Genomic DNA, 14,602 nt, shown 5'->3' on the forward strand with positions numbered 1-14,602 from the left:
TGAAAGAGACAAGCTTTGAGCTACATGTAGCTCTTCTTCAGGTCTGTGTAGCTCGAAAGCTTGTTTCTCTCATGGACAGAAGTTGGTTCAATAAAAGATATTACCTCACCCACCTTGCCTCTCTAATAACCTGGGACCAGCAGGGCTAAAAAAACACTGCAAACAGGAACTTTAAAGGCAGTAGCTTTGTTTTCAACTGTCTTTTTCATATACTATAATACGCTCCAGCTAACATCCTAAGTATATAAAAATGAGTAAAAAGGCATAATACAGAGTAAATTCTTCTGCTTTTTAAAATTAGTACTACTGAATTTCCATGAGTTCTTATTACGCTCACCAGTAAAGTGAACACACAGTGCACAGTGAAATAGTTATGTAGTCCATGCAGGATTCTAACACCACACCAATCAAGATATAACGGGCCAAGTTTTCAAAAACAGACTCTAAAGTTATGCCTACTGCCACCTGGACATGCATACTTGGGCAGACATCCAAGCACAGTACTGAATTTACAAACACATTGCTGTTTATGCATGGAAATATGAGGCTCAATAGTCCAATGTAGGGGTGTACTATTATGTTTGTTGACTAGCAAATTGACAAATGCAAAAATTGCACTTTTCACTCACATGGAGTTCTTTGGTCATAGGATCATAAAAAAGAAGGGCTGAAAGGGACCTCGAGAGGTCATCTAGTCCCCGGATATAACTTTTTTCAGTCAGTTCTCCCCACCCATCCACCCATGAACAGTAGGTGGCAATCCCACTCCCTCTGCCTGCCACAGGCACCATCCACAGAAAATTATTATAGCTGTCCTATGCAGAGCACTTCATTTGGTCATTGAGGCCAGTTGTGTCTGGCAGAGAGCAGCCAAGTTTTCTCATCTCTTCACACTCAGGCTGCTGGAGCAATCTTGTAAAATGGAATCTCTCAGAAGGATCTGGAATCTCTCAAAAGGATCCACTTTTAGTCACAAAATTTTTTACAGAATTACTAAATTAGCCACAGGTTCTTTAAAAACATTTTTCTGCCTGTGGAGCCTGGATTTACAGCAATGAATGGTCCACGAGACCTTTATGTGATGAGGCAATTTCCTATATCAGTAAGTGTTGATATATATATATATATATATATAGCCCAATACTGGTTTTATTCATTATTGTACGTCTCCCTGTTATATTATAGGAACTTGATGCAGTGTTAAGTGTCAGCAGTCAGCACAGACACAGATATTACAGCCCCTGAGTAGAAAATCCTGTAGTTCCCTTTACAGCGTAGCACACTGTAGCAAACACACCAACGTTTTTGGTGCACTATTGTACAAAACCTAATATACTTTTTCATTGTCCTCACTTTAGGGACCAAGGGATGATGCTAGAGATCTTGCCCAAAGCACAGAGAACCGAAAAGACTTGGTAAAGTTGCTGTCAAGGTTAACATTCATTTGAATGCCAATGGGACAGTAGGCACCGCTAAGAGATGCCCTGCTCATGGCTGCTTGGCATGACTTTAACTGAGAGTCCTTTCTCTGGGAATAGAGCTGCTTCATGAGGTCATGTGTAAAGCTGATGTGTGGTGTTCTGCTATTTAAATAACTGACAATATTTTAAAGGACTTACATTCATGTTAATTATGCTGGACCAAGGGGTATGTCTGCACTCAATGTCACTAGAGTTTATTAATTGCAAAATTACGTCATTTGCTTCTAGCAAGATATGAACCTATATTAATGCTGCCATGTGGTCCTCTCCTAGTCTCTGAGCAGTATACTGTGACCATTTCATTTGATCATTACTCTGCACTTGCAAGCCATTGATAGAGTAATTATTACTCTATTATTTCATTTGGAATACAATTTTACTGTTCCCATCTACCAGAATCCAAGTGGCAATGGCTGGATTTGAGCACCTATGAGAAAAGCTAAAAGCCAACTGTCAGGATACCCTCATTACTTGCTTTCTCTTAGCATGTTACTTTCCCGTTTCATGGTGGTGTTCTTGGGGTGTGATGGAGCCCTATGTGACAGCTGTTTCAGAAACGTGTGTGCTTGTGTGAATCAGGAAGGAAGATTGTGGCTTGAATACTCCATGTGGGTTTCAGGATCCAAGTACTGACCCTGCAGCCAAATGTAAGAGAGCTACCTCAGGACACGTCACATATAAAATCTGCTGTCTGATCACCCTGCTGTCCCATCCAACCCCACTGCTGTCATGGTAGTGTTCGTGGGATGCTACTGATACACCACTGCAGTGGTGCATGTGACAAGAGAAAATATACACAGGGCAGTTTAGTCACAGAAAAGAAACTAAACAGTTAAGAAATATAATTAGATATCATCATATACAATGCAGTGATATAAAACAAAAAGTGCTCTTTAGAAGTACAGTAAGTTGTCCAACTGGAGCTGTGTCCTGCTAGAAGATCCCTTTCATTCAATAACCTGTGGCAAGTCTTTGCAAAGGTGGTTCATACGTCTGTTACACTGTCAGACTGCCAACACCACCTCCTTCCAAAAATGATGCTGTGACAAGCTGCTCCTTTTTGATCAGTCTGGCAAATGCCCCAATATAATTTTTCAACTGGTGGCACATTAATGTGATTAGTTTCATATCTGGTGATCTGAAAAACGCCAACAGATTAGAATTAGTATGCAGGACACTACCAGTAAAGGATGTGTGCTACGGTAAAACTTTATTTTATGGAACTCATGCACAGTATCTTGCAGCATATGCAACTACTCACTCAGGAAAAATTTGAACAGAGTTTATCTCCTGAGCCTCAATACAGGCAGAAGCAGCTACGTGGCCTTGGGTCGCTACAGGAACAGAAAACAGAGTGACCATAAAGCATGGACAAAGTATAAAATCACTGCATTACAGTAAACAATTTTTTGATTGTACCTTCCTTGGAAAAAAATATGTGCAAGACTAATACCCATACATAATCACAATTGTATCCCTGATAATTTTCTGCTCAAATAATTTTCATTCCATTATCCCTGTGAACCCAGTGTATAGTGCAGCGTACCATATCATTATGAATTTTACAAAAGATTTTCATTCACTTGCATAGTGATTGGAATGATTGTGAAAAAAGTGCCTTCCAATATGAAGGCCAACACCTTGTCTGCTAATTGCTCCCCAGACACAAAGCTTCAGCAGGTGCTTTGGGTACAGTTCAGGGTCACAAACTCCAGGGTGCATTGCTCCATCATCAGAAGCCTCCCTGACATTGATCCATCTTTTGACCTGGTTTTTGTGCTTCTTCTTAATCACCTCGAGTGTGCAGACAGTGACTAGAGAATAAAGTGACAGACGAATGACTGAACATTGTAAACATATATAACTTCTAAATGTAGTATACACACAGGCACACAATAAGATTTACTGAGTGTTTCCATAACACTGTCCTCCTTTCTCACTTTGTTCTCTGTGCACTTGCTTACGGCAATGCCAAACTTTTCTCGAACACTCAAAGACTTTAGGGGAGGCAGTTCTTTGTTTGTGACTTATAATTTCATCTGCATCAGCACGACAGATGTATTAGGCTTCTTTACCACAACAACCACAATAACTATAAAAATGTATACACTATTTATATCTATTATGACATGCAAGTGTTACTACAATCTACTTACTGTGTGCAATTATGAGCTGATCTCTTCACATGTCCTGGGAACACTGGTCCAAATCTATATCGGCTGATATTTATGGCCATTCCAGGGACACTGGAATCACTTTCAGTGGTGCTTGCACTACCTCTGGGCATCATCCAGAGATTCATAGTGAGAACTCTGTGGATTTTTAGCATTATGATAGTGATAGAAGAATGAATACTAAGCAAATTCTGCTGGAAGCAATTGACAGTTGTTGCGTGACATTGTGTTGTAAAAACAGTTGCAGTACTGCAAGACATCTAATGAGCACGCAGGCTGGCAATACACGCTTATATGTACAAATATAAGAAGGTGGGTAATGTTGCTCTGAATCCAGGCTGTGACTTTGCAACAGACATTTCTTGAGAGGAGATTTCCATTAGTTCTTATTCAAACCACACAAAGGGTTAACAATAAAAGCAAGCAAGACCTTTGCCATGCTCTGGTGTCCTTTACTGGCCTAGAGAGCCACCTGACGGAGGTCATGAAAGCTCCTGTAAGATGCTGGGAAGGATACTGAAGTTTTACTGAGATACAAATGCTTTGGAGAAGTTACTAACAGAGAAAGGATAAAGTGCAGGGCGATTAGACAAATAGAATGTCTAATAGTCTCACTTCAATAGCTTGCAAACCTTTAGAACAAATCTTGCAGGAAAGAATAACTACATCCATGGAGGTAAACAGAAAATGGGATGTAATGCAACATGGGTTTACCAAAGGTAGATTGTACCAGACTAACCTGATTTTCTTTTTTGCGAAGATAACGGATTTTTTAAATAAGGGAAATTCAGTAGATCTAATATACCTGGAGTACACGAAAGCATTTGACACAGCACTATATGGGAAATCATTAGTTAAATTAGAAAATATGGGAATTAGTTCAATAATTGTAAGGTGGGTAACTAACTAGCCAAAGGGAAGAACGCAATGGGTGGTGCTGAAAGGTGAGTTATCGGACTAAAAGAATGTTAGAAGTGGAGTTCCTCAAGGATCAGATTTGAGACCAATCTTATTCAATATTTTAACAACGTTGGCACAAAAAGCAGCAGGTTAATGAAATCTGCTGACGATAAAAAGTGGGGAGGCACCATCAATACAGAAGATGATCATATTATTATATAGGAAGTGACCTTGTAGAGACTGGAGTAACAGAAATGGGATGTTTTAGAGTAGGAGCTGTGTTAGTCTGTATCTGCAAAAAGAAAAGGAGTACTTGTGGCACCTTAGAGACTAGCAAATTTATTAGAGCATAAGCTTTCGTGGGCTACAGCCCACTTCATCAGATGCATAGAATGGAACATATAATAAGATTATATATATAATAACAAACTTATCTGTTTATGTGTGTGTGTGTGTGTATATACACACACACACACAAACAAACAAGTTGGAAGTTACCATACAAACTGTGAGACGCTAATTAGTTAAGATGAGCTATTATTAGCAGGAGAAAAAACTTTTGTAGTGATAATCAAGATGGCCCATTTAGACAGTTGACAAGAAGGTGTGAGGATACTTAACTTAAGAAAATAGATTCAATATGTGTAATGACCCAGCCACTCCCAGTCCCTATTCAAACCCAAGTTAATAGGATGAAATTCAACAGAATAAAGGCAGTAGCTAGTGCTGGTGGCCTGTGATGTACATAAGGTCACACCAGATGATCTGGTAGTCCCTTCTGGCTGTAAACTCTATGACTATTTGTTCATTATTGATTTTGAAACAACCGGATAGCAAGTTTGCGAGCCAAAGTTCTACATACTGTATACATTGCTGGGCTCTTAAGAAACAAGGGAGTATCAATGGCATGTCATTAATAATACAAATTATTGTTTTCTGTCATCTCAAGGACAACACTGCATTATTACACTGCTACATATCAGAACAATGTGTGCAACTCATCAAGAATAGATAGGACTTGTAGCAGGGGCTCCAAAAAGCAGACAGACAGAAGAGAAAGCATAAAAATAAAGTGAAGTTCATGGAAGGAGGTAAGCCTCAGGTAAAGCATACTGCACGACAGACAAACCCCTCATTACTGCAAAGCAGCCAATCCAGCTATTCTCTGGGATAAAAACATACAGACCACCTGTGCTCTGATATATTTTAATGTTGTGAACTGCACAAAGTTATTGACTAATATCAGTACTGGCTTGTTTGCCAGCACAGCTGTTATCTTTGGACAACTATACTGTTACTGAGCCAGGCAATGATGACAGGGCAACAAGCCAACAAGACAAAATCTACAAAGCTGACAACATTAAAACAGAGATTAGATGGCTCAGGAAACAGAATTATGACTCTCAGCTACAGCTTGAAAAAGTAAAAGGAGAAAACCACTCACTTGTGGTTCTGAGTAGATGAGTCAGGGATGGCACAAGTGCAATGGCTTAGGTTGCAGACTACTCTTTAGTCGGTGCAGACATAAGGATTTGCCAGCGGAACCATGGTGATAAACTATCTTTAACATTAACTTCCAAACTACCCAAAGTAATGAGTGGAGTTAGAACATAACCCACCAGTAATTCAAGTACATCACTGAGGACTTCTGAGCACGAGAACATGACGTTCATTCAAACTGGTTGATTTACCTTTGGAGATTTCAAGTACGAACAGGATTATGGCCATACACCATGGCGGATACACCAACACAACCTCTGGTAGGCAAGAAACATCAGTGCTGTATTTTCCTATAACCAAATCAGAGTATTGTTCCATAATATAGACTCTTTCTGTGACAAGCCGCACAATGTCATCCGGCCAAGTGTGTGTCATAAGCCAGCAGCGGGACAGCCAACTTTTCATGGAAGTCATAGGAGAGATATATTCCTATGGTCTTGTGGCACTCCAGCATCATATGCCCAACGTCATCTATAAACTGTCCTCCAAGGGAAGGAAGAATGATCTTGTGGTAAAAAGCACTGGACTGGGACTCCAGAGATCCTACTTCTAGTCCCATCTCTGCCACAAACATCCTCTGTGACCTTAGGAGAGTCATTTCACTCATCTGTTTCCCAGTTCTCCATGTGTAATATGGGCTATTAATTTCCTGCCTTAGAGGAATGTTGCAAAGCTGAACTCATTAATAGATGTGAGGTGCTCAGACATTACAGTGATGAATGCAATAGAAGAGACTATACATTTTTTGAAAACTACGTTTTGAGGGTAGAAATAAAAATGCTCTTAGAGAAACCAAAGCAACACTTGCAAGTTGGTAAGTAGAGGTCTGTAAGCCTCAACCAGGACCAGCAAACTACTCAAAACAAAAGTTACTTCATGAGTGATCTTTTCAATACGCATGGACACAGTGACCTACGCATAATAAAGGTTTATTTGTAACAGTACATTCCTATTTTAATGCTCTTATTCTGTAGATAAGGAACAAAGCTCCCTCCTGTTACCATGCTCAATAACGTTAAAGAGAGACCACCACATGATAGTACTTAGACCAATACGGGAAACTATTATGATTAATGCATTACATAACAATGGATCCTAAATTATGACATGCTAAAGCACTCTGCAATGCAATGTACAAGTCACACAATTACTTAAATGTCGGTGTGTTTGAGGGATAGCATGCCTCCCATTTCAAAGAAACATTTGCCAACATTTTCCCCACTTGCCACAGGGAGCAAAAGGAGATGGAAATACCCGAATGCAGCTCAGGAGGGGACCATCAGTGTGCCTGGTGCAGAGAAATCCTCAACACAATGGATAGTGACAAATGCATTTGAAAAATCAGAAAATCTTCCTCAAAGGGTCAAAAACTCAAAGACTCTACGACTGTTTAATCATTTAACATTTTCCTTTCTGGATTAGCTGTGGTCAAGCAAGTCTGTGTATGCTGTGTCCTCACAAACCATTTACACAGTTATCCTATCAAGTCTGTGGGCAAATTTACTTGGATGCCTGGTTCATGAGAAAATACCAAGTCAAAATAGCATTTGCACTTGAAAAGCAGGATGTCTGGGACTTTTTGTAGAGAGGTACACAAAAGCAGTAAAAGAATGACTGAGAAGGGAGCTTGTTTTGCTTCTCTCCCCTATAAATCATAAAATACTATTAAGACAGTTATATTAAGACAGAATATGGAACAACTTTTTAAGTGCACCCACTAATTTAGAGAGCATGTACTAACCTAGAGAGTGGACCCAGACCTTTCTGAAGCTTTTGATCTCTATATAGTGGCATGCATACTGATAGATTATTACCACCTTGCTTGGGGATATATATAACTGAACCACAAGTATGGCAAAATCTTTAAAAATGTCACAGAAAGTCATACTAGACCAATATAATACACAGGTGTGACAGGGCCAGAAAGGGTTACACAACTAGTAGGCTAACTGATCCAGATTCAACCTTTAGAGACATGTTAGAAAAGTATGTAAATGGTAATTAGGGCCATTTCATGTTAGATAGACTAGAGCTTTGAAATGTAAACTTGTATTTTTAGAAAATTAGAGGTAATACTAATTGAATGAGTTTACTTATATCTTGTTAGATGCTAACCACATAAACAAATGGTTCCTGGCTATTACTATAGCTATTGATTCAGAGATCAAAAGGAAATATTAACATTTAGATGAAACTTGGGTGTAATAATGTCACTATCTATATTTCTCTTTGAAGTCTGTAGTAAACTCTCTATGAACTGCTTACTGGATAATTACCTTATGCTGATGAATACAACAAGTTACTTGTGTGTACATAGGAAACAGGTAGTTCTACTTCAAAGCCGCTATTCTTCACCACAGGAATACCCGCTGTCAAGAGGCCATTGTAGCTGCCAGAGACTTATATAAAGAAATCTTGGGTCCTGATCCTTTTTATCTCAGATGTGCTTAAGCTTCATGCAGGGGAAGTTTAAGTCGCAAGACTGAAGTCTCCAGTCCCTTCTGGACTGCCCTGATATTGAATATTTGGACATTGGACTATAACCTGATGAACTGATTCTGAAAAGGGCTCTTTGCAACTCTAGAGCTCACCATCTCTACTGTGAAACTGAGAACTCTATTGCTACATGTATAATGATCTTTTAACCAAGACTCACTCTCTTCTAATACATTTTAGTTTAGTTAATAAGAACTGGCTGTAAGCATGTATTTGGGTAAGATGTGAAATATTCATTAACATTAATCCGGAGGGTAATGTGTCCGATCCTTTGAGATTGGTAGAACTTTTTATATGATTAATAAGATTTTCAGTAATCCTCATCATATTTGACTTGGCTGTCTGGGTGGAAGCCCAAGGCTGGGTTGCTTTAAGGGAACTGTATTTCTGGCTTCTGGGTAACAAGTAAGGTATTGTAGAAGCTGTTTTGTTGCTGGCTTGGTGAATCTAAGTATTAGAATAACCACCAGTTTGGGGGACTGTTTGCCCCATTCTTTGCAGTTTGCCCTAACTGAGCAATCTCAGAGTGACCCCCGGGGAACCCCGGTCACAAAAGGTTACTATATTTACAACACCAGTGTACACTTTTGGAAAGCACACAGGCCATGCTCAATAGCTATTTCTCTGAGAAATTTTTTTTATTCTAAAAGATCCAAAATGCCTACATTATTTGACATGTGCGCTTGTGAAATTTAATTGCAATGAATTAAGTTGCTTAGTCCACCTTCAAGAAGGCAAAAGTCCAGAAGCCTATGCTAAGTTCCAGCATTATACAAAGCTGGAGATAAGATACCAGGCCAAGTAGAAGTGGTTATATTTCAAACTTTTGTGCAAGTATAAAGTGTACAGTGAGAAGGTATATAACATTCACACACTTTCAGTGCCCTTTATGTTTCTATAGATTTCCAAAAGAAGGATATCTTGAAGTCTCTCTTTATCCACGTAGGGTCAGACTGTGCCCAGCTGCTCCACAGGTGCACACAGAACAAGAAGCTACCCATCTGGTAGTCCGCACTCCTGCGCAGCAACTAGACACAACTGCAGGCTTTCTGGGAGAAAGCTCCTTACAACAAAGGAGACAGAGGTGGCAAGGCTCTCTCTTCATATTTGTCAGCAGAGATGGCCAGGCTCACACGAGAGGTATAGCAGCAGATGCATTCTCACTGCTGGAGAGCCTAGGCAGAAATCCTGTCTTCCCTGAGCACAATCTTTCATGCAGGGGTGGCCAACCTGTGACTCCAGAGTCACATGTGGCTCTTCAGAAGTTAATATGCGGCTCCTTGTACAGGCACCAACTTTCCAAAGTGCCAGAGGGTTCTCACTGCTCAACCCCTGGCTTTGCCCCCACTCCACCCCTTTCCGCCCCCTCCTCTGAGCCTGCTTGCCCTAGCTCCTCCCCCTCCCGCTCCAAGCCTCCTGCACACCACGAAATAGCTGATCGGGAGGTGCAGGGAGGGATCAGGAGGAGCTGACTGGCGGGGCTGCTGGTGGGCGGGAAGCACTGGGAGCTGGGGAGAGCAGATGGGGGGCTGTTGACGTATTACTGTGGTTCTTTCGCAACATACATTGGTAAATTCTGGCTCCTTCTCAGGCTCAGGTTGGCCACCCTGTTTCACGGTGATACTTAGGGGGTACTGCACCTGCACACTGCCCTCAACATGGGCCAAAATCCTGTAAGACACGATCAGGCCCATAACAAGCTCTACTTTTACGACTTATCACTGCAAAATGATTAAATTCTCCATTTTTCTCCTCCTCCAGCATGAAAATAGTTTCCCATAGCAACTGACAAAAAGGGTCCCACTTATTTTAAGGGAGAAAAGCTTTTGACTTGGTTCAGGCTTCTGTATTTCCTCTGCAGTAGCAAATAGAAATAGCTGCAGTTGTTACTCTGATTCAGGAATTTGTTGTAATGACATCCTTTGCTGGAGTGGAACTAAGACCCTCTGCTAAGTCCTTGGCAGATAAAGAAAAATGCAGCTTTTATTTATTTAGCACCATTGTTGTGCATGCTGCTTTATAAACACATTAAAAAGCCCAAGAAACAAAACAAAACAAAAATAGTCCTTGCTTTGAGACACTTGTGATCTCAGTAAAATTTTTCATACATCAAAAATAATGACAGACCAATGAGTCAGGAAGTAGGGAAAGAGGGCAGGGAAGGGATTTAAAAAACAGTAAACATATGTAGAACCGTACTGTGCAACACTATTGCCTTTGGACATTTTGCATATTATGGAGCCTTGTGTGAACATGATAGGTGCACAATATACAGGGTTGTTCTTTTTTGGAGGAGGGGGGGAAGGAAGGGGGAAGGTTTGAACCATGAAGACAGAGCACCCATGGATCTGGTTATAAGAGAAATCCTCCTTTAAGGCAGTCCACAAAACAGTCACACCAATGGACGCCCCAAGTGGATATTCACATTCTGTAACTCCTCCTAACAAACTTGCCATGATCCAGATGTGAAAACAAGATAACAGTGATTATTCAAAACCAGGGTATTTTGGAGCATTTGCTGGAGAAGTCAGGAGAGAAGACTGAATTAAGGAACTAATCACATTCTCCTGAGAATACATCAGATACATAAAAAGAAAACCCAGAGCGCTAAGAAAAAAAAAAGGCAATTACACTGTACAAGCCCAAAAGCTCTGCTTCAGCTTATGCGCACACACACAGAACTGCAAATCGCAGTTCAAAGTCTAGTTTTTGCTGGGAGCATTCACACTTTTTTGGCATTTAGCTGTACATGACATCGTGTGGGAAGCCTTATATCGGGGAAAAAGTACACGCAACTTGAACTGGACTTACAAAAGTTAATTCTAAGAAAAACTCTAGTTACATTTACTCATCATGATAACTAGGTCACACTTTTAAAGAAAAATATAAAATGCTTCCCCCCCCCCTTAAATTAAAGACAGCCTGCATTGTGATTTGAGTTCTATTCTCTAAAGACCTTGTGTTAGTTTATACCCAACCAAAATACAATTGACACGCTTTCCACATTCTGGCCTCCTCGAACATGCAGACTCTAGAAGCACTGAAAATTGCAACTAAATTTACATTAACCTCCTCTTTGACAGAGATTACCTAGACCAGATAGAAGTGTTTTAGATCCCTTTGTTCAGATTTAACACATCCTTTTTAAAAATAAAGATGCACTTTGTAAAAACTATGTTACGGTTGTAAAAAAAACTCTAGTGGTGAGGTAACAGTCAGCCCAAAAGACAATCGTAACTGCCTAATTAAAATGAAGCTTATTCTGTATCTTAGTAACCCCATTATCCACAGGGACACTTCTCACTGACATAGTTCCTTAACTATGCTGACAAAGAAGAAAATAAATGAACTTCACTGAGCTTTAAACTGTTTGGCCAACATACTTTTCTGCTTCTAAGCAGCACTGTCTCTAGGATTTAATTTTAGTACTCATAAGAATATACAAGTGACCCAAACATTCAGGGCCTCAATCATCCTCTTTGTGAGCTTAATTTAAAAGACAGTTGTTAGGCAAGGCATGATAAAAGTTCTGTCTTCTAAAACTTTAAAGGAGTATCTTTTGATCCTGCTAAATACTATTAGGCCTTGTCTACACTACCAAATTTTGTCGACAAAAAACTGCCTTTTGTCGACAAAACAGTGAATGCTTACACACTGCGATGTGACTTTTGTCAGGAAAAATGCCCGGTTTTGGTGACAAAATACAACCACCCTGACTAGAGAAATACACCTTTTTCCTCTAAATTTTTCTCAACAAAGTGCCAGCATAGACAACATGCTTGATTTTATTGCTTTAATTGGTGTCCCACAATGCTCAACCTGACTCCTCTAGTCAGCAGTTTGAACTCCACTGCCCTGCAGCCAGATAAACAACCATCTACAACTCCCCCTTCAGAAGCCCCTGGAATTTTTGAAATTCCATTTCCTGCTGGCTCAGCATGGAGAGGTCTCATCACGTCTTCCCAGGTGACCATGACGGGTTATCACAGCAAACACTCTCCCGCTTGGACCACTGCAGAGCTGTTGAATCTGATCAGTATATGGAAAGAGGAGGCTGTGTGCTTGAGTCATAGGAATTGGGATACCTACGGGCACATTTCTCGAGGTTTGTGCAAAAAGGACTGGGATTGGGACATTTTGCAGTGCAGAGCGAAGATAAAGGAGCTGAGGTAGGTGTGCCATAAGGCGAGGGAGGCAAACCGTCACTCCGATGCTGCACCGAAGACCTACTGGTTCTACAAAGAGCTAGACGCTATCCTTGGTGGTGACCCCACCTCCATCGCCAAGAGTCCCGTGGATACTTCGGAGGGCCTCGAGGAGGCAGAAAGAGTACCTAACCTGGAGGACAAAATTACTGATGAAGAGGTGGAGTTAGACGACGATGTGGAGCTCCCAGCAGGGTCGCCCAGTGGGGCAGGGAGCCAGGAACTGTTCTCCACTCCAGAGGTGTCTAGCCAGTCTCAGTCTCCGGCGAGCAAGAAGCAGGAAAGGAGATGCCTCGTAAGTGGCTGTGGTTTGCGTAGTGCAGAGGTGGGTTCAGGGTATAGAAATGTAGAAGGCCGGCTGTGTTTCTGTGAGGTGGCTCTGTCCCTGTGTAGCTAGTCTTTACGGCAGAACAGGGTGTTGATGCATCCCAAGTTCTCACAGAAATCCTCCAGAGAGATCTCCTGAAAAGTTTATTGGAGGTACTCAGTAATCCTCTGCCAAAGGTTCCGTAGCAGAACAGCTTTGTTCCTTCCCTCATTCTAGGAAACTTCCCGCGCCATTGGGCAATCACTTATGCAATGACCAAAGCGGCACACAGGCGAGCAGCATAGGGAGCAGGGCGGAAGCCACAAGCATGGAGTAGATGTACCCTCGTTTCTCTGCTTACCCTTAGCAGTGAGATGTCTGCTAGAATGACCCCCACCTGTGGAAAAGTAGGAGAGAATTTTTTTCCTAGTCAGCTGCACCACAACCCTTGCAGAGAGTGTGCTCTTTTCCCCATGTGGAGCATCTCCCTGCTCCCCCTCCAACACTCACCATGCTTTGGGTGTTCGCAGAGATGTGTGCCTGTCAAGGGTCAGTGAGAAAGTGATTATTATGTTGCCAAAGGTGCATTTAACTGAAATGTTTCAATGCTGTGTGTGAATTTAACAATCCTGCTTCTGTGCATTGTCCCTTGTGCTTTGGCACATGTGGCCTTCAGGAACACCCCACACACCCCGGCCGAGCATCTCTGCCAGATAAGAAAGTGCCCAAGATGGAGCAAAGACGACATGTTCCGAGAAGTACTGCACTGCTCTAATGCAGAAAAAAGGGAACTTAAGGAGTGCTGGGACGCCAAACAGCAGGACAGGAAAGAGAATCAAGAGTTTGTCAAGGACGCAACTAAGTGGATGATTAAAATAATGGAGAAGCAAACGCAGATGCTGCAGTCCTTAGTACTGTGGCAGACTGAGAGGATCCATGCTCGCTTGCCCGCCCCTGCAGCACATTCAGAAATCTTTTCTGTGCCCCCAAAACTCCACCCACACAGTCCTTTCTGCTTTCCGGGACTTCTCAGTTTCCCCTTCACTCCACCCCGTGGGACAACTTTCACAGTGATAGCTGGACCTACATACAGCTGTGGAAGTCTGCCCTTTCCTGGTACCTCATTTCCCACCAAGAATCTTTGTGTGTTTGTTTGTGTGTACTGTTTCTTGTGCAATAAAAGCAAAGTTTTTGAAGGGTAACTCATCTTTATTTGTTTCCTACAAATGGAGATAGCGGGCACCACCAATACATGCACAGGCAGTTTAAATCATTTGCTTACTGGAACGTAAGGCCCCCAATGTCACCATCGCTTCCTAGCAATGTTACATTACATGCAGTTTTCCAGCACCAATCACAGCGATAGACGTTACTGGTTCTCATTTTCAAAGTGTTTCCTCAAAGCCTCCCTGATTTGAATCCCCCCCGCCCCCCCCGGGCTTCTCTGATAGCCCTGGTATCTGGTTGCACAAAATCAGCAGCCAAGCAGTCTGCTTCAACACTCCACCCCTGAGCAAACCTTTCACCCTTAGCTTCACA

The 14,602-nt window shown here is 41.6% G+C and overlaps 1 protein-coding gene across 1 annotated transcript in view; it reads right to left on the minus strand.

Moving 5' to 3' along the window:
* Positions 1 to 14,602, minus strand: part of KIAA1549 (KIAA1549 ortholog) — a 202,126-nt gene that overhangs the window by 103,049 nt on the left and 84,475 nt on the right. The gene's annotated exons all lie outside the window — the stretch shown is intronic.

Source organism: Eretmochelys imbricata, chromosome 1, assembly GCF_965152235.1.
Source record: "Eretmochelys imbricata isolate rEreImb1 chromosome 1, rEreImb1.hap1, whole genome shotgun sequence".
NCBI lineage: Eukaryota > Metazoa > Chordata > Testudines > Cheloniidae > Eretmochelys > Eretmochelys imbricata.